Here is a 23133-nt window from a genome sequence, read left to right on the forward strand (position 1 = left end):
GGCAATGCAAAAGATGCTTTTCACTAACAGGTGATAAATCATCCACTTTAAACGATGGAAATGTTTACAAACACGAATTGTTTTGATCGTCCCAGCCCAAGTAACAATTTCAATGCTTATTGGATTTATTTAATTCTTATAGCGGATTTATGACAGCAATCACCAAGACTAGATGTTAAGTTTTATTGGCGTTCTTATTGCTATCAATAAACCTCTCATAAATCTGCTGAAAAGGCTTCAAACGTCAAGTACTGATTGATCTTATGGGCAGCTCTACGGTTGTGACGGAGAGCGTATTAAGTCATATTCTCATAATTTTTGGCCGTAATGTGGTCGAATAAATAAACCCAATAAGAATATTTGCATTGCAACGAGTTTATTTCGGTGTTCGATGAGAGCAACGTTTTTCTGTTCGATATACATGATGGCCATATTGAAAATAGAAAAGCATTTCCAAGTCAGTCAAATTCTTTACTGAAATTCACTTTTAGACAATATTTACACCTCGTAAAGGACCTTTCAAGCAATTGGTTATAATTACAAATATATTGGCGAGGAAAATCAATAGATTAAGTGGATATTTAGGATATCGATGTTATAATTATGTCCAATTTTATGGCCCAGAACTACAGAATTTTGTCGGCGCATAGTGCCCAATCTCATTTTTTTATTAGGTTTCACAATAAAACTGAACGCGCAGTTCGTTTAAATGAATATACTTTATGAAAAAACCTTCATAAATATATACTGTTGTTGTCATTTTTATCTACAATCCATTTTGTTATTATTTCTCTGTGATGTTTTTTCTTTCACTTTTTTAAAGCAACCTTTTTGACAGCTGCCGCAGCCAATTTCCTTTTTTGCGGGTGGCTTAAAAGGGTTTTTAAATAATCTTATAATAAGTTTATAGTGGTTATCAAGAGTGGGCCACTTGGTCATATCTTACTCTTACAGCGGTCATCACAAGGTCGTCGTGTGGTAGCGGGTATTATTGTGAGTTCTTATAATTTGATCTTGAAAACCATTCAAAGAGAGGAATAAAGCTTAAAATGTTCAGAAAAATATATATAGCTCTTTTAGTGGAATGTATTCATCCGTCTAAGACGAATTAAGTACTGTCCATTTAATTACATAAATGTTACTTGGGAGTGACCTCACAAAGATACAAATACGCATACAGCATAATTGAAACATACACAGAAAAAAATAATGAAAAGTAATCAGCGCGGAAGTAATAAAGACGTAGAAAATGACACTATTCTGGGCGTACATGGATCTTTTCCAACAAATTCGCCTTAAATGTATGCAATTTGCATAGCATTATGACACTATTTTGTATAACAAGTGACATAATGCTATGCAAATTGCATACATTCAGATGATAATATCATTTGAATTTACGCTCTTTTTGGCATTCCCTTTATGTGCATTACTTTCGTGTAAATTTCAACAACTTTTTCTATCTGTGTATGTTAATAACATGGTCTACTTGATTCGACTAAATACGAGGGTCGATTTTTCCATTTTTGTCCAAGGGACAAAGCACTGTGCCACTGCCGTCCTCCGACAAGCCTTCATTCTGTTGCGACAAAGCCCATCCCAAGTAACATTTCAAGTTTTATTTCGCTCTAGGAGTGGTTTTCGAGATTAATTTATAAGATCGACCAATAAAACCCATTATTAAACGACAACCTTTTGATGGTCACTATAAGTGTAAGATATACAGTAGCCGTTCGATAACTGCAAAATGTTTACCTTTCAGTTAACGAATGCCGTTCGATAACTGCAACGCATTCTAGACGCTAAACGGTTGTCAATCGACGTAAGATGCAATAAAAGTGCATCTAAATGCACGGCGCAATGCAGCTGTCATTGAGTTTGACATCAGTTTGAAGTTTAGCGGTCCGATAATTGCAAAACTGTTGCAACCATCGAATTGCAGTTAAAAAGCATTGGAGTTAAATGACTTGCAGTTATCGAACGTCTACTTATATTCCCTGGATAACCACTTTAAACCTATTATAAGAGTATTTGCAACCCCCTTTTAAACCACCCGCAAAAAGAAAATTTGGCTGCGACAGCTGTCAGAAATGTTGCATTGAAAAAAGAGAAATGAAACTTTGTAGAAGAATAATAACAAAGATGATGAGAATAATTATGAGGCTGATTACAAAATAATATTTCTACAGAATTGTTGTTCATTGTACTTTTGTTAAAATGAGGTGCGCGTTCGATTTTATGGTGAAAGCTTTAGAAAAAAATAGAATGATCACCACGCGCTCTCATAACAATGTAGTTTTGGGCAATAAATTTGAAATACTTAGAACAGCAATATCGTAAATCGTAAACCGTAGAGCTGGTCATAAGGTCAATAGGCGTTTGGCGTTTAAAGCCTTTTCAGCATATTTATGAGAGGTTTATTGATAGCAATAAGAGCGACAATAAAACTGAGCAACTAGCTATGGCGATTGCTATTTTAAATACACTATAAGAATTGAATAAATCCAAGAAGCACGGAAATTGTTACTTGGAATTTCAGCATACCACGCTACTGCAGCCATAACCATCTCTTCGGCGGCATTTCTCGTAGAGTTAGAAAGCGTATCGTAGCCGTAGCCACCGGATAAATTATCAAAAGGAAAATCAATATTTTCTTTCTAGGACCACCCCACCGAAACTCTCCCTTCCAACCAACGCCCTGGGACCCAGGAGAAAATAGGTCTTGTGTGCCCACTCTGGAAGCTGCCGTTTGCTGTAGACTAGCAGCTTGGGGCTTAGGCACGTCCCTTCTGGGACGTAGCAGGACTCCCGCGGTCAAATATAGTTTCAATAGCCAGCAAATTCATTTCTGTATCATTAGATTTTGCATAACAGAAATTACAGAACAATTCAGAAAAATATGTTCAGCTCTTTTTAGTGGAATGTATTCAACCGTCTAAGACGAGTTTAGTACTCTCCATTTAATTCCACTAATTATTTTTTTATCTTTGCAGATATGTATTTTGACCACAACTGTGTGGTCGTCTTCAGTGTTTCGTACTTGTGTACTTGAGTGTTTTTCATGACAATCAATGAATTCCAAAGTGCACAGTCATCGTATAATGTTCTGTGGAATTGATCTTTAACATATCAACTGCCTTTGTTGCAATTCTGATCTCAATCGGGCATACCGAACCAATTTCATGAACGAAAGAGTGACGGAGGTGTATTTTCTTATGCATTTTGGCTGAAACCACCATACAAACTTCAAATCAATTGCGCCAGCTTATGCAACAAACGATTGAGCTGAAATTTTCGGAGATTGATTTTCTTACCCAAAGGCACAATCCTGGAGGGTGGCCCGTAGAATTCGACAACTTTTTTTCTCCCCATACAAGGCTGGGCCACTCTAATGGTCAACCCTCATTCCCCGATAAAGGACACTGAAGTCCGGCCGGACCCGACACAGATACGCGAGATGGCATTTTAGTAATTGACCAGACAGGGTTATCAGACGTAATTAGGAAGCTATTTCAACAACTTATTATTCATTGTGAATATTTTTTCTTCACTAGTGGTGGGAGAGTTTCAAACAAAGGATATTTCTATGAAAGTCACTCTGGTCAGGCTAGAGACGGAAAAAATGTGTTTTACTTATCATCGCGTTTCGGAAGCCGCGTACCAAATATTTCTAATCACAAGCAAAACTACGCGAGTGATCCAATTGTGTCACTTCGGTGGGATAGGTACTCTCGTAAGATCAATTAACACATTCTTCGAGTCTCTGGATGTTTGAAGTTAACTTTTAGTCTCTCGTGAATAATCTTCTTCTTATTGGCATTACATCCCCACACTGGGACAGAGCCGCCTCGCAGCTTAGTGTTCATTAAGCACTTCCACAGTTATTAACCGCGAGGTTTCTAAGCCAGGTTACCATTTTTGCATTCGTATATCATGAGGCTAACACGATGATACTCTTATGCCCATGGAAGTCGAGACAATTTCCAATCCGAAAATTGCCTAGACCGACACCGGGAATCGAACCCAGCCACCCTCAGCATGGTCTTGCTTTGTAGTCGCGCGTCTTACCGCACGGCTAAGGAGGGCCCCCGTACGTCACATACGTCCTTTTGAATAAGTACCCGAGACATAGTTGTTGGGAGCAGTGCCGTGGAATATCAATGTCAATTGAATTTTTTGACCTGAATGTGAACTTGGCCTACGCAGATACCAATTGAGTACAGAGATCTCAATTGAGTAACCCCTGTCTATTCAATTGACAGCAGCAGCCGCATTTATTCGATTGACTTTTGGTACATATAATGTCACTTCAAAACTGTGTCCCACCCCAAGACGTCGAGGACCCTAGGAGTGTACATTAATCTTCTTAGCAAAGTCACTCCCAACGATTCGTCAATCATCTTTCCCCCTGAATGTGAAACGGTTGGTATGGCTGTCCCCGTTTCTTCCTTTCGTAAATTCAAAACTCTTCGTTGATCATGTTATTCATTACTAAATGATCTGATTGTCGAGGAGTTATGGATTGTCTCCCAAACTCAAGCCTGGACGGTGGGCCAGGCCGTTTTACTATTTGTGTCATATTTATGATAAATATGTTCCGAATATTAATGCAGACAAGAAAATGCTCGGAAATACAACCGACATTTCCAGGATACTTTTCAATACTGGCTGTGCATGTGCTAAGAGACAAGACAAGATATCATGTCACTTCAAAACCTTGCCGCAAAACCAACTTTTGGAGCGACATATACCATAATAGGCACAAACATAAATTCAACATCAATAATACCTATCAAATTAATGATAAGAAATATGTTTTCGCTGTAATTTTCCATTTTTCCATAAACCATTATTCAATTGAATCTTCAATTGACAGGAGACACTGATCTAGCGAGACGATGTGAAAAACAACAGGGGCAAAAAATGCCTGACTAGATTTACTATTCAGCGTTCAAATGAAACGAAATTTATCAGCACAGCAGAGCGGGCCACGGATAAATATATTTCATTGATGTAAGGCATTTTACAGCAGGGATAGCAGAGGTATCGGAATATTTCCGTTATATCCTAAGAATATCCTCCATGACTTCCAAATCAGCAAGAACCTCACCAGGAGACGACAGGCTAGGACACAAAAGGCAGACACGGCTTTCGGCGTCGAAGGGACAGAGGCCTCACGACGCTACGACGTATGCAACGCTTCTCAAAAAGAATAGAAATAGAAGATCCTGAGTTGAGGGACTTGGGCGAAAACGTGATAGGACCAGGCTCACACGAACCGGAGAGATGCTCTTCGAGTGAGCATTAGAGTGATTCAAATTTTGACTTTTTTGCCCCCCGATGCTTAAACGATTACATTTGCCATTTTAATAATCCTCCTAAATTTTTAGCAAATTTGGATGTAATTTGACTGTGCACACGTCATTTAAAGTTTGTATGGAAATTACTGTGAAAACTGACCCTAATGTGAAAGACCGTTCCGTGAGGTGGCACATGAACTATTTAAATATAATCAACACATTGAGTACACAGAATACTTCTCAAGCTGAAAGGCAGTTGTTGTTGCGAAGCGATTTCTCGTTTTGAAGCAAAGTTATGAAGAAAACAAAAATGCTCATTATTGATATTGATGTTATTCTTTTACGGGTTAAATCGAATTTTCCACGATTCAGTATTTTCTTAATAACTTTTCTTGCGAGCATCAAATCGTTTCGCAACAAAGACGGCCTGTTTCCTAGTAAAATTTCCTATGTTGCCGATGTAATCATATGTTTTTAGAGCTTAAAGGGAAGCGTTGGGGAACGGTTTTCCATGAAAGTTACTGTTTTCATAGTAATTTTCATACAAACTTCAAATTGCGCGTGCTCACTCAAATTACATCCAAATCAGCTAAAAATTTAGGAGGATTATTGAAAAGGCAAATGCAATCGTTTAAGCATCGGGGGGCAAAAAAGTCAAAATTTGAATCACTCTAGTGAGCATGGTGAAGTTTTTGGGCTCAGAGGCGGAAGTCAAAGCCTTAACTCCTGAGATGGTGATTTTGTGTAGAGATCACGTCGGAAGAGGAGCTGCGGGTGCACTATAGGCGCAGTGTAATCAAGGCGAGGTGCGATGTCGATCCGGATTAGGAAGGCGTACGGAGGCTCACAGACAGCGATGATTCGTCTGCCAGTAAGGCATCGAAGGTCGAAATACCCTGAAAGTCACCCCAGAGGTGAACAAATTAGCGGAGAGATGCTTCAAGTGTTTGGGATTTGGACTCCAGACAGAAGCTTGTAAAGGCCACCATGACAGATCCATCATGTGTTAAAAATGTGGGGAAACAGGTCATTTCGCGAGAGACTGCACCCACCTGAAGCCTGAGGTAAGTGCAACAATTCCGGGTTTTAGGCTGGTGAGGTTCGATCGAACAAGGGGGAGGAATGGCATTCGCATTGCGGAGCAACATCGCCTACCGCCTGCTGTCGGACTTAGCTTCCAAATCATCAAAGCCGTTGGAGTGGAAGTCACCATCTCCGTTGGAGTTCATCGTGGCTTACTATCCCTCACAAGTCAAAGACGACGACGATTTAGGGTTGAAAATAGTGATATTTGAAGACTTCATATGCAACAGAGGGGCAAATTGGGGCAAGGAAATCCCCACAGGATTTAAAACATCTGGTCTGTTGTTCCATATGCGTATAATTATGTCTGTCTCCACGTGTATCCAAACAAGTATTTATTTTTTCAACTGATATTTATTTAATAATTGAGATTTCACCACACTGCATACCACGCTGTTGAATGTTAATGTCAAAAGAAGTGCAGCGTGAAGCTATTTTTCTGTTCTATTCATCCAATCATTTCACACAATGCAAAGTTGCTGATGTTAGAGGGACAAGGGACATGTATTCGAGATCAAGACCCGCCAACACTTCCCTAATAGGCTTTGGCTGCCTTCCTCGGACCCGAACTCTTGGGATTCATTGGTAATTGTATAATGTTAAGGTGTCAACTCATTAATTCTCTCGCTTAGCGTTACAGTGATGTCGCAAATTAATCGATTACTTCGATTAATTTTAAATCGATTATTACCCAGCGATGGATCGATTCAATAAGAATAAATAGTAATCGATTAGTTACTAATCGATTATTCGGGATTTTAAGACATCCCTAGTAGCGTGTGACGTCAGATTTGCATTGTGTGAAATGATTGGATGAAGAGCACAAAAAAATAGCTTCACGCTGCACTTCTTTTGACATTAACATTCAACAGCGTGGTCTGCAGTGTGGTGAAATCTCAATTATTATATAAATATCAGTTGAAAATGTCGATTTATGAAATTCAGAAATACTTGTTTGGATACACATGGAGACAGACATAATTATATGCATATGAAACTACAGACTAGATATTTTAAATCCTGTGGGGATTTCCTTGCCCCAATTCGCCCCTCTGTTGCATATGAAGCCCTCAAATTTCACTATTTTCGACCTTAAATCGCCGATAACAAGACATGTCTGCAAAAAACATCCCTGGTATCTTCCAGAAAGTGGTCTAATTTGATTATATATACATTTTTGTAGAACATTGTATTGACCTGAAACTGTTAGTTTCGAAAATATCTTCAAATACTGTTTTTTAGGGTCTGTCCATAAAAAACGACCGTATTTCAAAAACGATGATAGATGGACACTCGGTGTCTTCAGCAATAAAATTCATAATAAATTACACTACAACTTTGCCAAAGACACCATATTTAAAAATCGTTTATTAAAGAAGTTACATTTTGCAGCGCCACCTGTGGCAAAAAATGGAACTACAACTTTTCGTCATTCGATGCGCCATATTTTTCTAAAATTTATTCCCGAAGAAACCGATGCCAAAAAATAACACCCTAAAGTGGTAAAACAAAAAGTTCACGATTTTAGCCAAACGCACCACTGTGCGACGGCACGAACTACGAAGGGACGCCCTGGAAGTCAGCCAAAGTCATCCCCATCCGGAAGCCTGGGCAGGCAAGGATCCTTCCTCTCCGAAAAGTTATCTCTCAGGATTATGGAAGCTGTTTGAAAAGGCGATTCAGTCGGTTACTTGAGTCTGAAATTAATTTACTCGCTAACAGTCTCAGTCGAGGCCAAAGAATAACATTATTTTGACAGTGACTTTCTCTGAGCAATAATAGCGTTGCAAAGCGGCAATGATACCAGAGCTATCACTTTTCAAACTATTACAGTCGCCTCTCCACATCTCGATATTAAAGGCGCCATCGAGATAAGGAGAGATCGACGAATGGAAGGAACACTGAAATGGTTATTGGTTACAAGATAAAAAAACTCGTTGCTATGAATAACGTCCTCAGAACTGTGCTATGACTCGGAGTAGGTAGATTGCAATCACTTTCGAGCTCATTTTTGGGTCCATTCAGCTACTTCAACCAACTTGAAGTTGGTTGTGTTGCGTTCAGTTGGGCTACTCCAACCTACTTCGAGTCGCTTGACACCGATTGGGAGCGTGTCCGAGCAAGTTCGACCAACTCGAGGTAGCTCGGGACTTTAACATTTTGACGGTTGTCAAATGAATCGAAATTATCAAAACAGAAACCGCAACTCCGCAAAGGAAGTAAAGTAAAGATTCTTGCATTTATCCAAAGTAACAAAAAAAGCAAATTCATTTGCTTGATGAGCGTCCATTGAGAACCTAGTTCGAAGTAGCTTGACAGCTCTTGGTTGTTCTCGGGTAATTCTCCGATTCAAGAAAGTTCGACGCTGGTTCGACCTGAGTCATTAGACAGCACGGCGTTTGTTTTCCCCAAAGATGGTCTAGTAGCCTAGACATTTGAATATATCGACATAGAGAGAGAACAAAATATGACCAGAACACATCGAGATATGGAAGTTCTCGAGATGTAGAAAGCAAAAATGTATGTTGATTAGAGAATACCATCGAGATTATCGAGATTATAGAACATCGAGATGTAGAGAGTCGACTGTATTCTAAATTTGTAATAAACAAATCTTAATTCTATAAAGTAAATCCAATAGAATTTGTTCCGGACCACGTTTCGCATTTTCCAACCACGTAGTAGCTTGTTCGTTGAATTACAAAAGGGCAACCGTGAGCCCTCACTCACACATGTATCAAACAAACACAACGACCGCTCCCCCACCGTGTCTCCTGGAGCAAGATGGAGAGGAAAACCCGAGCGATAAGCTGGGTGGTGGGTGGCTTTGGCGAATTGGGGAGCAAGCTGGAAAATTTTGCAGACTGGCGCGCGGTAGTCCGATCCGAGCAAATTTTCACTCGCGCTCTGGCTCTGGCCGTCAGTCGAGGTGCGTTTTCCTGCGGGACAAGTTGAGTTAAGAACCGGTTTCGGTCCGAACGGAAGCTCGTATCGGTGGTGCGCTGTACAGTTATAGTCGCCTGCAATCTACCTGATGGGTGGTGGCAGCTAATCTGAAAGGGACTACTCCACTATCCGCTGGTCGCTCCGTGCTGTTGTTGTAGCGATTACTTGTTGTTGCCAGCCGTCTGGGGTGGTACGGGGTTGCCGTTCTTGCTGCTGCTGTTGTTGATTTCTTGGGAAAAACTGTGAAAACAGCGGTGAGGGGTCGTATTGGTTTATCTTTGTACAAACTATCCTCCGTTTTTCGGGCAGTGTGCTTTCAACCACGGTAGCCACGTCCAGAATATTGCGGTTGTGGCGGCGTCGTGTGTTTGTGCAAATTTCGGTGGTTCAGATTTCATCTCGGATATCTATTTTCCGGAAGGGTTTCTTTTTTTATAATGGAGCACTGAAGCATTTGGAGTGGGTCCGTGTCTCAAGTGGTCATCGTCATCGTCGGCAGATGTTGTGCAGTATGGGGCCATTTCGCGTGAAGTGAGCATTCTGTTGGATCGAATTTGTTGGATGAAGTGAAAAGTGCACAGTTTAATAAAGTGGAAAATCGGAAAATTGCGAGCATCTTGATGGTGTGTCAGTCCGGCTAAGAAGGGCCGTGTCGTGTGTGAACCAGGAGACCGAGGAAGAGAAAGGTGATTTTTCATATTTTCTGCTCTTGTGTACCCTTCCCTGCTGCAACGACATTCGCTCTCAGGAAGATATCGACGCGGGTGCATCTGCTGGAGATTTCCCTGACAAGAAAAACACGCTGCGGGTGCTCCACGAGCGAGTGGAAGTAAAGTAACGAAATCAAACCCAGTCAAGTGAAAATTTATTAGGAGTGGATAAAACAGCATGGATTTGAGGAGCATATGAAGAACGGGCGGATTCAACCTTGGTAATAACCCTCATTTGTGGACCACTTCAGCGAGTGATGTTTCCACTGTTGCCTGGACCACTCGAGTGGAAAAGTTTTATGGCCCGAGGAAAATAGAGTGACCCAATCGTAGAAGGAAGGAAAAACAACTCATATTGACAGAGGGAGTTCTGAATCAGCTCGTTACATATTGAGGATACGTTTTGGAAGCACTAATATTGCCATCATCAGGACTCTGACGTCAAGGTAAAAGCAACAATGCCTTATTTTGGCAATCATCCATTAAATGAAGGTATACGGTATAGCGAACGATGTTGGTTTGCTGATTCAAAACCACAATTGAACAGAATTCTAAGAGTTCCTAGGTGACAAAGCTTTGCTGAAATTCTCGCGAAATCCATTTTTCAATTTACAACGATCAATGTTGGGCAGAACCATTTTCAAATGACTATGATTTCAATTTACTTTTGCGGTTTTTCTAGGTACGAGAGTAGACATGTTTTCACCGGCGTAATCTTCCATTTCATCTTCTTCTTCTTCATTGGCATTACATCCCCCACTGGGACATTGCCGCCTCGCAGCTTAGTGTTCATTAAGCTCTTCCACAGTTATTAACTGCGAGGTTTCTAAGCCAAGTTACCATTTCTGCATTCGTATATCATGAGGCTAACACGATGATACTTTTATGCCCAGGGAAGTCGAGACAATTTCCAATCCGAAAATTGTCTAGACCGGCACCGGGAATTGAACCCAGCCACCCTCAGCATGGTCTTGCTTTGTAGCCGCGCATCTTACCGCACGGCTAAGGAGGGCCCCTACCATTTCATAATAATACTTATTATAAACAGCTGAATGTTAACACTTACTTAAACCGTTTAATGGTATTGTATTTCAATAGTAAGTGGTAAAATAATTCCTTAAAAATCAACGGTATGATTTTAAATCGATTTAATAGGCTACCGTCCGCCATCTGCACCCCACCATAGATGGTACGCGGTGCTTTTCCTTTCGAAAACTCCCAGTGCGAGTTGGTCCTCCACGAGCATCGTCCAGGTCTCGTGTCCGTATAGAACTACCGGTCTAATGAGCGTTTTGTAGATTGTCAGTTTGGTACGGCGGCGAGCTCTATTCGATCGGAGCGTCTTGCGGAGTCCAAAGTACGTATGATTTCCAGCCACTATCCGTCTCCGAATTTCTCTGCTGGTATCATTTTCGGCAGTCACCAGTGAGCCCAAGTACACAAATTCTTCTACCACCTCGATTTCGTCACTACCGATGCAAACTCGCGATGGGTGGCTCTTCCTATCGTGTACTTCGTCTTCGACGTGTTGCTGACTAGTCTGATCAGCTTAGCTTCCCTCTTCAGTCTGATGTAGGCTTCCTCCATCTTCTCAAAGTTACGTGCCATAATATCTATGTCGTCGGCGAAGCCAAATTTCTTTATTGGCAATTGTACCACTCGTGAAAATTGTACCACTCGTGTTAATCCCTGCTCTTCGTATTACCCCTTCCAAAGCGATGTTGAATAGCAGACGCGAAAGACCATCACCTTGCCGTAACACTCTGCGGGTTTCGAAGGGACTCGAGAATGCCCCTGAAACTCGAACTACGCACATCACTCGATCCATCGTCGCTTTGATCAACCGTGTCAGTCTATCCGGAAATCCGTGTTCGTGCATTAGCTGCCATAGCTGGTCCCGATCGATTGTATCATATGCGGCCGATGAATAGATGATGTGTGCACACGTTGTATTCGCGACATTTCTGCAGTACTTGGCGAATGGCGAACACCTGGTCCTTGGTAGAGCGTTCGCCTATAAAACCCGCCTGGTACTGCCCCACAAACTCCCTTGCAATTGATGCTAGTCGACGGCATAAAATTTGAGAGAGTACCTTGTAGGCGGCGTTCAGCAATGTGATTGCGCGGTAGTTGTTACAATCCATATTATCGCCCTTTTTGTAGATGGGACACACGACACCTTCCATTCACTCCTGCGGCAAAACTTCCTCCAAATCTTGGTAATGACCCAGTGGAGGGTTCTAGCCAGTGCTTCACCACCGTGTTTAAATAGCTCTCCTGGTAGTTGGTCAACCCCAGGGGCTTTGTTGTTCTTCAGCCGGTCAATATCCTTCTGGATTTCTTGGAGATCCGGAGCTGGTAAAATTATGTCCTGTGCGCGTTCTCCCAGGTCCATCACCATATCGCCATCTTCGTCTGCCACATCGCCATTCAGGTGTTCTTCGTAGTGCTGCCGCCACTTTTGGATCACCTCACGTTCGTTCGTAAGATGGTTCCCGTTTAGGTCCTTACACATATCGGGCTGTGGCACGTGGCCATTACGTGAACGGTTTAACTTTAACGGTTCTCTTCTCATAGAACAATCGTGCGTAAATCTCGCATATGCTGCATTCTTCTCCTCAACTAACTGCTCACATTCGCCGTCATACCAGTCGTTTCTCTGATCCGAGGGCACCGTGCCTAGTGCAGCGGCTGCGGTGCTACCAATGGCGGATCGAATATCTCTCCAGCCGTCTTGAAGAGACGCTGCGCATAGCTGCTCTATCGTTGGGAGTGCCACTTCTAGCTCCTGCGCGTAGTCTTGGGCTAGTCTACCGTCTTGTAGCCGCCCAATATTAAGCCGCGGCGGACGACTCCGACGCGTGTTGTACACCGTCGAGAGTTTTGAGCGCAGACATACTGCAACGAGGTAGTGGTTGGATTCAATATTCGCACTGCGGTAAGTGCGTAACGTTCGTGATGTCGAAGAAGAATTTACCGTCGATTAGAACGTGGTCAATTTGGTTTTCCGATACTTGATTAAGTGATTTCCATGTGGCCTTGTGGATATTCTTGCTGGGGAAGAAAGTGCTTCGGATTACCATTCCGCGGGAGGCTGCAAAGTTTATACATTGTTGGCCATTGTCGTTCGATACGATATGCAGACTATCCGGTCCGATGACCGGTCTATACATGTCTGCTCCAGCTGTGCATAGAACGCTTCTTTCTCGTCGTCGGGTCTCCCTTCGTGTGGGCTGTGCACGTTGATGATGCTATAGTTGAAGAATCTGCCTTTTATCCTCAGCTTGCACATCCTTGCGTTGTATGGCTGCCACCCAATCACACGTTGGCGCATCTTACCCAGCACTATGGAGTCAATTCCCAGCTCGATTCCCGCTTTTCCACACTTTCTGTCTTTCTCCAGGGAATTCTTGTATAACTGAGGCCTTATCCTAGAGATTTCGTGGATAGCACATAACATACGTAGTGATCACATTTTACTATAAAGACCATAAAGAGCATTTATCACTTTTAAAACCAGTTGATAGACGTCTGGTTACGCGTGTAGACAATTAGGCATCGCTTCAGAGATTTCTTTGATAATGCAGATGTGGTCACATTTTATTCTGAGGACCACAAATAGCATGTTATACTTTTGAAACCAGTTGAACCACATTTGGTTACGCGTATGGACCCTAAGATCCTTTTTTAGGGATTTCTAGTACGACGAGCCTTATATGAGTTATTCTTGGATAGCGCAGAACATATGTTGCGATCACATTCCATTTTAAGGACCGCAAGGAGCATGTGCTACTTTTGAAACTATTCAATAAACCACCGGTTGCGCGTGAAGAACCGTCGTAGATTTCGTCCATTTTTGGAAAACCATCTTATTTAGAAAAATTATAATTTTTTGTCCATCATTTCTCCACTATGACCATAGTGCGAAAAAGTACATATATTATCTGCTACAACATATCAAAAAAAATAATAAAATATAAAAAAATGGTTTTTGAGAAAATCGATTTGTAAGTTTTATTTTCAGTGATTGAACTTTTTTTTCGCAGTGTATATTTTTTCACATAGCTCCAATAATTACCTAAAACAGCGGTTCTCAACCTTTTTCTTAGGTGGTACCCCTTCAGACCATGGCACGGCTTGAGGTACCCCCTAGTTTTTTTTTAATTTACCGGTAAGCTCAAATGTAAAAGAGGGTAATTGATTTTTATTGGACTTTTATCAAACCTTATAATTCAATTTGATTGAATTTTCAAAAAATTTTCAAAAAATTTAATTTCAAAAAACATAATTTTGGGCTTCTGACGAATTTACGTACATCGACTTATCAATTTTCAACCTTGCTACTTTCACCGAAAGGGTAAAAATTAAGGATGTTCGGGGTTTTATACAAATAAAACAGTTCTTGAAGCTTTTAGTCTTCTGATGCAAGACCGTGATGAAGGAGGCTGGGTTCGATTCTCGGTTCGGTTCAGAAAGTTTTCTCGACTGGGCAGTGTCGTCGTGCCAGCAATGCAAAATAACAACAAAGTTCCGAAGCATCGCAGTTAATAATATAATGCCAAGAAGGTACACTCAAAGTTAATTGCCTATGTTCCGGGTATTAAGCCACCCGGAGTGGAAATTAATAACTATGTCTGAAACTCGATTATGCATTTGCACAACATGTGATAGACTTACTTCGGAAAAGGTATTGAAGGGTAACCACTCCCTTCGGTGGGGTTTGATCCCACGAAACCAGTACGCTAAACAGGTGCCAAGGAAAAGTAATAGAATTTTAAAAACTCTGCAAGGATTTAGAATTTTTACTAGGTTAAGAAAATTCTTTAAAATATTGAAGCCTGAGTGAAATTTTGCAATTCTCATCAAAATTCTAGAAATGAAAGAAAATGTTAAGTGTCAGTGTTTGAGAAATTTGATTTTCTGTTCTAAAAAAAATTAAGAAGTTTTTGAAACACTTTTGAGAATTTAGAATCTTAGGATTTAAGGCATTGACTGACCTCAGAAAACAGAAAGTTGATGTAAACATCGCGTTTTCATTGAAACTTGGCAAGAGAAATTTTATTCACCTTATCAGAAGAAAACCAGTTTCCTTAATTTGTTCGAAAATTGCTTCTGTGTTGAGAGAATATTATGTTTGATTTGATTTTGAAGGAATTTTAACGAGACTAAGCATTGTACGAAATGTGATACTTATATTGGATAATTAAAAAAATAGAAAAGCTTCAAAGGTAAGGTGCTTATTTAGTATAAATTTACAATATTGCTTAAAATTACTTAAGGAAGAGTGAGCCAACACCAAGCCTGAAAATGCAGCACGTGTCAGTTTTGCTGTTGGTGAAATTTTGTCAACACAGTTGAAACCATTCCAATTAAAAGAACGGAGAACTTGTTACGGAATGCATATCTGTTGTTCTTGATATCGTCTGCCCTAAGGAAAAGCCTCTTTCAGTAGCATTAGTTTGTCGCGGAACACGATAAAGATCAAAAGTTCTCGCAGAAGATTTGAAAACTACGTTATGTGAAAAAGACTCCTGCCTTAGATTTTATATTCCCGCAAGTAATGAAAATACTGATGTGAAAACATGGCACAGGTAGCTGTCTTCTCAAGGGGAATTGTAGATCGTCTTCAAATCACAGAAGAATTGGCAGCTTTGATTCCAATGAGTGCAACGACTACCGGAAAAGACTGTAGAAAAATTGTTATGACCTGTGTGAAGGAACTTGGGCTCTCCTTTAAAAAATGGCCTTACATCTGATGTCGCAGGCATCGACAATCATGGGAAAAAACACTGTCATTATGATATTTCTAGAAAAGCATCACCAGCTGTATGATGCCATTTCCCTGCATATTCACCAAGAAAATATATGTGCGAAAACGATCAATATTCTTGAAGCTTAGACGATCGACAATCAACTTTATCAACGCGAGGGAGCTCAACCACCACCAATTTCAAATGATGTTGACAGATATGGAAGCAGAATACGTAGATTGGCTGTATTAGCGGGAAATTCGTTGACTGCCGTGGTAAATAGAAAAAAAATTTCTCGCAAATCTCGGAAATCGAACTCAATGGAAAATCAATGTTCGAACCAAATGATCTTGAAAAAGTGAATGAATACATAAACATTTTGATTACTTTTATATAAAGCTGCAAAGCAAGGATCTACACGTCGAACTTTTATTTTCCAACATTGAAGTTTTCAAATCAAAATTAACACTTTGGCACAGCAGGTTTACTGGACTTTTCAAGCTTTTTCGCTGACACACAGTAACAAAACTTTCATGTTCTCAAATCCGTTTACTGTTATGAACAATGTACCTGAAATATTTCAAATGAAGATTATTAACCTCCAATGTAAAAACAAGCTTAAATCTATACAAGCAACCTCGTCGATAGATCCGTTTCTATTTGCCCTTAATGACGTGATGCATGTCATAGAACCTGTCCCAAACTTCATAGAAATAGCTCTGGCCAATTACGAAATAGAAATTATGATTTCGTCAACAGGTTATGTTGTGTTTTAGAATCCATTTTCACTTTATCAATTGATGAACTTTTCTAAATGGGCGTAATAGATTTTGACCTTGAGCTTTGAACAGCGATTGTAAAATCTCACCAAATCCACAACCTCATAAGAATTATGCTCTTTATTCAGGACAACAAATCCGCTCAACACAAAAAAAAACTGTTCTCTCTGATAGTAACGTCATATGAAATCAGCAGAACAAAACAAGAATTCAAGATCAATTCTAAAGTGAATTTTTTTTGGCAATTATATAATACAACATCCGCCATTACGCATTTTTGTCTCAGGTACCCCCAGGGGTACATGTACCCCAGGTTGAGAACCGCTGACCTAAAACAATGCCGAAGACACCAAAACGATCGAACAAGCTGTTTTTAATTTTTTTATAGTGTTCAAGATGTTCAAGGATTCAGAATATATAAAAATCTCATTATGGCCAAAAATATCACATGTACAGTTCCAAAAATAGTTTCTCCAGTTGGCCAGTTAGCAAAGGCTAGATGACGAGTTCGATTCTCAGTCCGGCCTACGATGGCTTTTCTTAGTTCTGTAATAAATTCTGCATAACTCTTCTAAAAATTTATTACAGAATCCAAGATTTCTCATTTCTCAAAAAAAAAATCAACATTCGTAGAATGCCAGTTGGCATATGCAGCATAGAGTGAATGAAATCCAGCTAAACAATTTCCTCAGAATTGAAAGAAATAGTAATAAAGTGCCTGGAATTCTTTATGGAGGAATTTCTCAGGATATCTACAGTGGAAAGCTCAGTTCCCCAGTATTCTTACAGAAGGATTTGCTGGTGGAGGAGTTTCCAAGATTTCCAGTGGGTAAAATAAACTTGATTACTAAAAGAAGGAATTGCCCAGAATTCCTGGGGGGAGGATTTTCCCAAACTTATTGCAGTAGAATTACCTGGTTCGTAATCAGTTATAGAGGAACATTTGATTATTTTTAGATCTTTTGTGTGCTAAATATATAAATGATGCATTTTAACTCAAGGAGAAACCAACATTATTGATTCATGGTTCAAACTGATAACTTTTTCCTTGACTTTTACGTTTTTTTTCACTTGCGTATGTAGTAAGTCTAGTCATAGTAATGCAAACATTGTCATAATCATTTTGTATTTTCCGTGATACCTAAATGGGATGTATTTATATACATATATATACAATTTGGCCTGTCTTCCTATACAAACTCCATGTTTGTCAAACGCCCACTTAGGCTTTCACAAGAAATAATACAAGAAATGCGAAACTGATACAGTCATCAGTATTCTCTGATGGCACATTATATCAAGGTGTCTGCAATCAATGAAAAAAAAAATTCCCAATAGATAAAAAACGGATGAAAGGATGCTAATACGGTGAAAATGTCATTGGTGCGCTTTAAGGTCACTCCTGACGGAATCCAAGTTTAAAAGTGCTCGCGTTTTCGGGGGCACACCACTCGATACGGAAGCAACGCACAACTGTCATTTTTATTATTTCACGCATGCTGCGACGCAGCAAAGCTAAATCAACAAAAATGACAGTTGTGCGCCGCCTCTGAATCAAGTGATGTGCCCCCGAAAACGCGAGCACTTTGGAACTTGGATTCCGTCAGGAGTGGCCTTAAATTGTCGGCGGCGTGAGCTAAAAATTGCAGCTGTTAACAATTGTGGCGGCGGCGCCTAAAATCATCGCACAGCTCTACTTTAGATAGGCTAGATGTACCAGTCGCACTATAGGATTTCGGGCGGTCATTAATCGAAAATGTCATGTCTTCCGAATTATTTTAAAATATTTTCTCTCCATTGTCAATACTCTAATTAAGAGAAATTCTGAATTTGAAGTCTCTAGGTGCACTAGTTCCAAAGATATAAGGTGTCAAAGTCAGAAATGGGTAAAAAGTTAACAAATTTCCTGAAAAATATTTTACTTTCAACTATTTATTGAAATATTTTCTTAATGTTTTTCTTTAATGTTAATACATCATTACAAAGGTAATTGTATAAGCTTTAAAATGGTATGCAAAAACTAATGGTTACATTGTGAAAAAAATGAAAAAATGCGGAAACAATATTTTTTCCAAAAACGACGCTATTTTCAACTTTGATAGTGAAGAACTTTTTCCTCAGAAATCCCCGGGTTCTTTTATGATGCACATCAAGGACGAAGCTTCGACTAAAATTTCCCGAAATAATTTCTTGCCAGTATTTGCAATTAACAGAGTTAAATCACTTTGATTTTTTTACATTTATTTTTTTACTGTGTTTTGCCTCTCTCGTACTCCAAGGTTAATGCTCATTCCAAAACGAATGTTTGATAGAAGGCCCGGAGATCCGTAGTGGTATATATCAACTAACTCAGCTCGAAGAATTGAGGTGATGTCTGTATGTGTGTGCATGCGCGTCTGTATGTATGTGCGCAAATCGCCATTTAGACGCTTATTTGTGTACGATTTTCTCGCAACAAGTTTCATTCGACGGGAAATCTAGTCCCATCGTTTCCTATTGAAAATGGGCCAGACTGAACTATGGGCTCAAAGGGTATGGTCAAAATACATGTATTGGTAATAACTTCGACTTTATTTATAACAATTTTTTAACTTTTCAAAGGAGTGAATGAATAAAACCCCAATACAATGCAGCACAACGGTAACGGTAACGGAATTTATATATTTCCTGTCAAATTTTACTGGTTCCGTCGCCATTCCGCTGAATTGCGTTTGGGGCTTGAGTGGTTTGAGTCATTTCCCTAAACCTATTTTTCTGAGCTATTCATTAGCTACTGATGGAGAACTAAATATGAGGTTTCATAGTATGTAAATATTTATAAATCTCATGGAATCAATAATTCCCGACATGTTTATTGCAAAAGTAAAGACGAACAATATCTTAGTTAGTACGGAGTATGAAATTCTTGCTAGTGTTCATGAATGTCTGGCTAAAGGTAGGGAAATATTTATTCACTCATCTACACTTTGAGGTTCACTGGCTGAACAACCAGCGGAAAGTCAATATAAAAAAAGAAGAAATTTAGAACTCATAATGCAAGAAAATGATCAAGAGAGGCAAATGTTGACATTTTCTTCGTGCCTTACATGAATCAGATCTATTTTAAGCTCGATTTGGATAACGAGGAGACATTGGAAAAAATTCACTTAGTTATTCTTATGCCATGCGTAATTTTGTAATATTTGAAGATTTTTAAAAGTTCTTTATCCTCTGATACTTTAGATGAATTCATGTCATCTTCCATCGTTGATGGAATTGAAGAAAATATCATTAAAGATTTAAACCTTCACACAGAAAAAGAATGATGCTATATATAACTTGTAGAAATCATGAAAACAAATCAAAAATAATTTAAATAGTGTTGTTATTCAAATTGAAAGAAATTTGCTTTTCGGAACAATGGAGCATTGTGGAATGAATGAATGTTCACATTTTTTATTCTCAATATATTATTCTCATTTATTTTTTGAATAACTTGTACAAATGTCATGGGATTGCGATTTCTAATTTGCTAATACCCTTTTTCAAAAGTTATTTCCAATTCTGATTCTTTAAGAAAATTGTTTAACTATTTTTTAGTGGAATGTTTTCACTGTCATAAGACGAGTTTAGTAAAATTCCATTTTATTCCACCAACTCGTATTAGTTCTACATATACGTATTTCGACCTGTTAGGACGTCTTCAGTGTCTCGTACTTTACTCGTTCTTGACTTCTGATTCTTTGATTAACATTTAATGCTTTAGGATCCTTCAGAACCTAGTACTTTGTCAAACAGATTGTTCTAAATACAAATTGTGAGGCATGAGAGTAAGAACAAAAAATATCACCGAATGTCATGAAATTAATGTCTTTTAACATTAATTCGGTTCTCTCGCCGCCAACTTCAGATTTAGAGCAATGAAAAGTTATTAGATTTATTGGTAGGGGAGGCGTTTTGTTACTTTCTTCCCACAAAAATGATTACCTTCCGCAAAAATATACAAAAATATATAGACGACAGTCCACAAATGAGGATGGAGAAGGGGGAGGGTTCATGATGTCCATAAATTGCTGTACTTAGTTTTGTACAACCCCCTTCCTTCTCCTCAAGAAAACATATAAAATTAAACTTCCTAAATTGGATTGCTTTGTCACGTTAATCGAATTTATGAAAAAAAATATTACGTAATTCATAGACGATCCCTAAAGGGGGGGGGGTGTTAGAAATTATATATTCATGCTATTTCGACCATACACAGCTAAAGCAAAGTGGAAAATCACTTGAAAAGTCCAATTTTATTTTTGACCGCTCGCTTGTATGGGGATCCCCCATAGTGAGTCGTGGCAATAGCACCAGTTATCGCACTAGTGCTTTATATGCAAAATGGCCAATCAAATTACCACAAAACAAATTCAGATGGATAATGCATATTTATATGATACGATAACACCTTTGATCTCCTCTAAAACAAAAAAATCATATTTGTAAAAATTGATTTTGCTTAATTTTTGACCAGTATTACCAGTATTATGAATAGTGCCACAACTAGTGCATGCGTTCCTATTATGGGTTAATCAATTTTGAGGATTATTACAAATTTTATTGTGGTTTTCACAGGTGTTCTAAGGAGCAGGGAGTAAAAACCTTTCGCTCGATATATAAAGTCAATGCGGCCTTTTACTTATTTAAAAAAAAAACAGTTGTTCTTATGTATGGCAACCAATTGGTACACCCACCTACTAGTTGATCAAACTTTTACATAGACTAGATGTACCAGTCGTGGCTATAGCACCAGTTGTCGCACTAGTGCTTTATATGCGAAATGGCCAATCAAATCACCCCAAAACAAGTTCAGATCGATAAAGCATATTCATTTGATACGATAACACATTTGATCTCTTCCAAAACAAGCAAAGCATAATTGTAAAAATTGATTTTTCTTAATTTTTGACGTCCTTTGCACCAGTTGTCGCACTAGTGGTCCTTATTTGGAAAATCCCATAAGAAAACAATGGTGCATGCGTTCCTATTATGTATTAATCAAATTTGAGGATTATGACAAATTTTATTGTGGTTTTCACCGCTGTTCTAAGGAGCTGGAAACTTTCGCTTGATACATAAAGTTGACTCGCATGCCTTTTACTTATTTTTTTAAAAAACAGTTGTTTTTATGTATGGCGACAATTAGTACACCCTTCCTATTTCTTATTAGAATTTTTTTTGGATAATCTGTAACAAAATCTAAAGCTATTTACTGTGTAATATAAAACAATGCGCAGGGGTCGATCTCATATTATCCGAAATGCTCGAACCTGACCCAATGATTGGGTGCACTCTTAGTGAAGGAGCCCGAAAAGGATGACCTGACTGTATGCAATAACTGGCTAGGCATTATGTTGCTGTGTACCGTTCTCAAAGTCCTATGAAAAATTATCCTTGCCCGAATTCAGGAGGTTCCGCGCCAGAAGATTCCGTGCGGACCACATTGTTACGCTTCGCATCATTCTGGAGCAGGTCATCGAATTCATTGATTACGAAAAATCGACCGTCTCAATCACGAGAATATGTGGGGCATCCTGAGGCGCAAGGGGGTTCCTGTGAAAATCATCTACCTCATTGAGGTACAATACGGGGTCTCATCCGGGTCGTAGCCGGTATGAGACAAAAATATAGTCTATCACCACTACTGTTCATCATCGTAATCGACAACATTCTGATAGGCGCGATTGACCGTGATCCAAACCTTGGACTGCTATGGCTGCCCATAACCATGGAGCACCTAAATAACTTCCAATTGGCGAATGACGTTGCACTCTTCTTAGCTCAATGCCGCACCGCGGCGCTCTGATATGTAGAGGATGCTTAACTTTTCGAGCACTTCTCTTCGGCAGGAATAGTCTTTCCAGATTAGCCGATCCCTTCCAGCTTCACAGTAATCTGGCAATCAGCGGAAAATGTTGAAAGCTTCCAATATCTTGGTAGTCAAATGGGGACGGACGGTGGTATTCCACTAAATCACGAATTTCCACCACTACTATGCTGGACCTTCTATCAAAAGTACGTTTTAGAGTGATCCTATAGCATTTATGTACACTTAGTGTACGAGAAAGACAAAATGTAAGAGAGAAAAATCTATACATTCAGAGATTTTGATAATGATTTTGATTTTGATTATTTACAAGTGATGGGTCCAAGCTACCGAATTACATACATAATTAGACAAGTAACTGAATGTGATGTGACATTGCCGTACACAAGGTCTTACACAAAGAAATCATATCGTGTACCCTTATCAATAAAGAAAAAAAAACCATCGAGAAAAGTTTGGGATATCATTTTCGCCTAATGGGGCCAGGCTCGACCGTTAATTTGCGTGTTTACTTACGTCCCATTACGTGCGCGCCGACTGAGCCAATCTACCCACCCACCCACGGTGATTATGTGCCAGTCCGTGAAATATTCTTTTTTGTGGCTGCCTTCGCATATTGGCGAGTTCCTAATTATGTTTTTATTGATTTTCGTGACACTTCATCATGGCGGAACCCACGTTCCTGTTGCTTTCTTTCTTCTCTATATAGATGTT

General features: G+C 39.5%; 1 protein-coding gene across 4 annotated transcripts in view; it reads left to right on the forward strand.

Moving 5' to 3' along the window:
* Positions 1–9321: 9321 nt before the first annotated feature.
* Positions 9322–23133, forward strand: part of LOC134212819 (metabotropic glycine receptor) — a 282981-nt gene continuing 269169 nt past the window's right edge. For all 4 annotated transcript variants that reach the window (XM_062691023.1, XM_062691024.1, XM_062691025.1 and 1 more), the window contains exon 1: positions 9322–10485. The gene's annotated coding sequence lies outside the window, so the exon portion shown is untranslated. The remainder of the gene's footprint in view (positions 10486–23133) is intronic.

The sequence above is a fragment of the Armigeres subalbatus genome, chromosome 2 (genome assembly GCF_024139115.2).
Source record: "Armigeres subalbatus isolate Guangzhou_Male chromosome 2, GZ_Asu_2, whole genome shotgun sequence".
NCBI classification, from domain to species: domain Eukaryota; kingdom Metazoa; phylum Arthropoda; class Insecta; order Diptera; family Culicidae; genus Armigeres; species Armigeres subalbatus.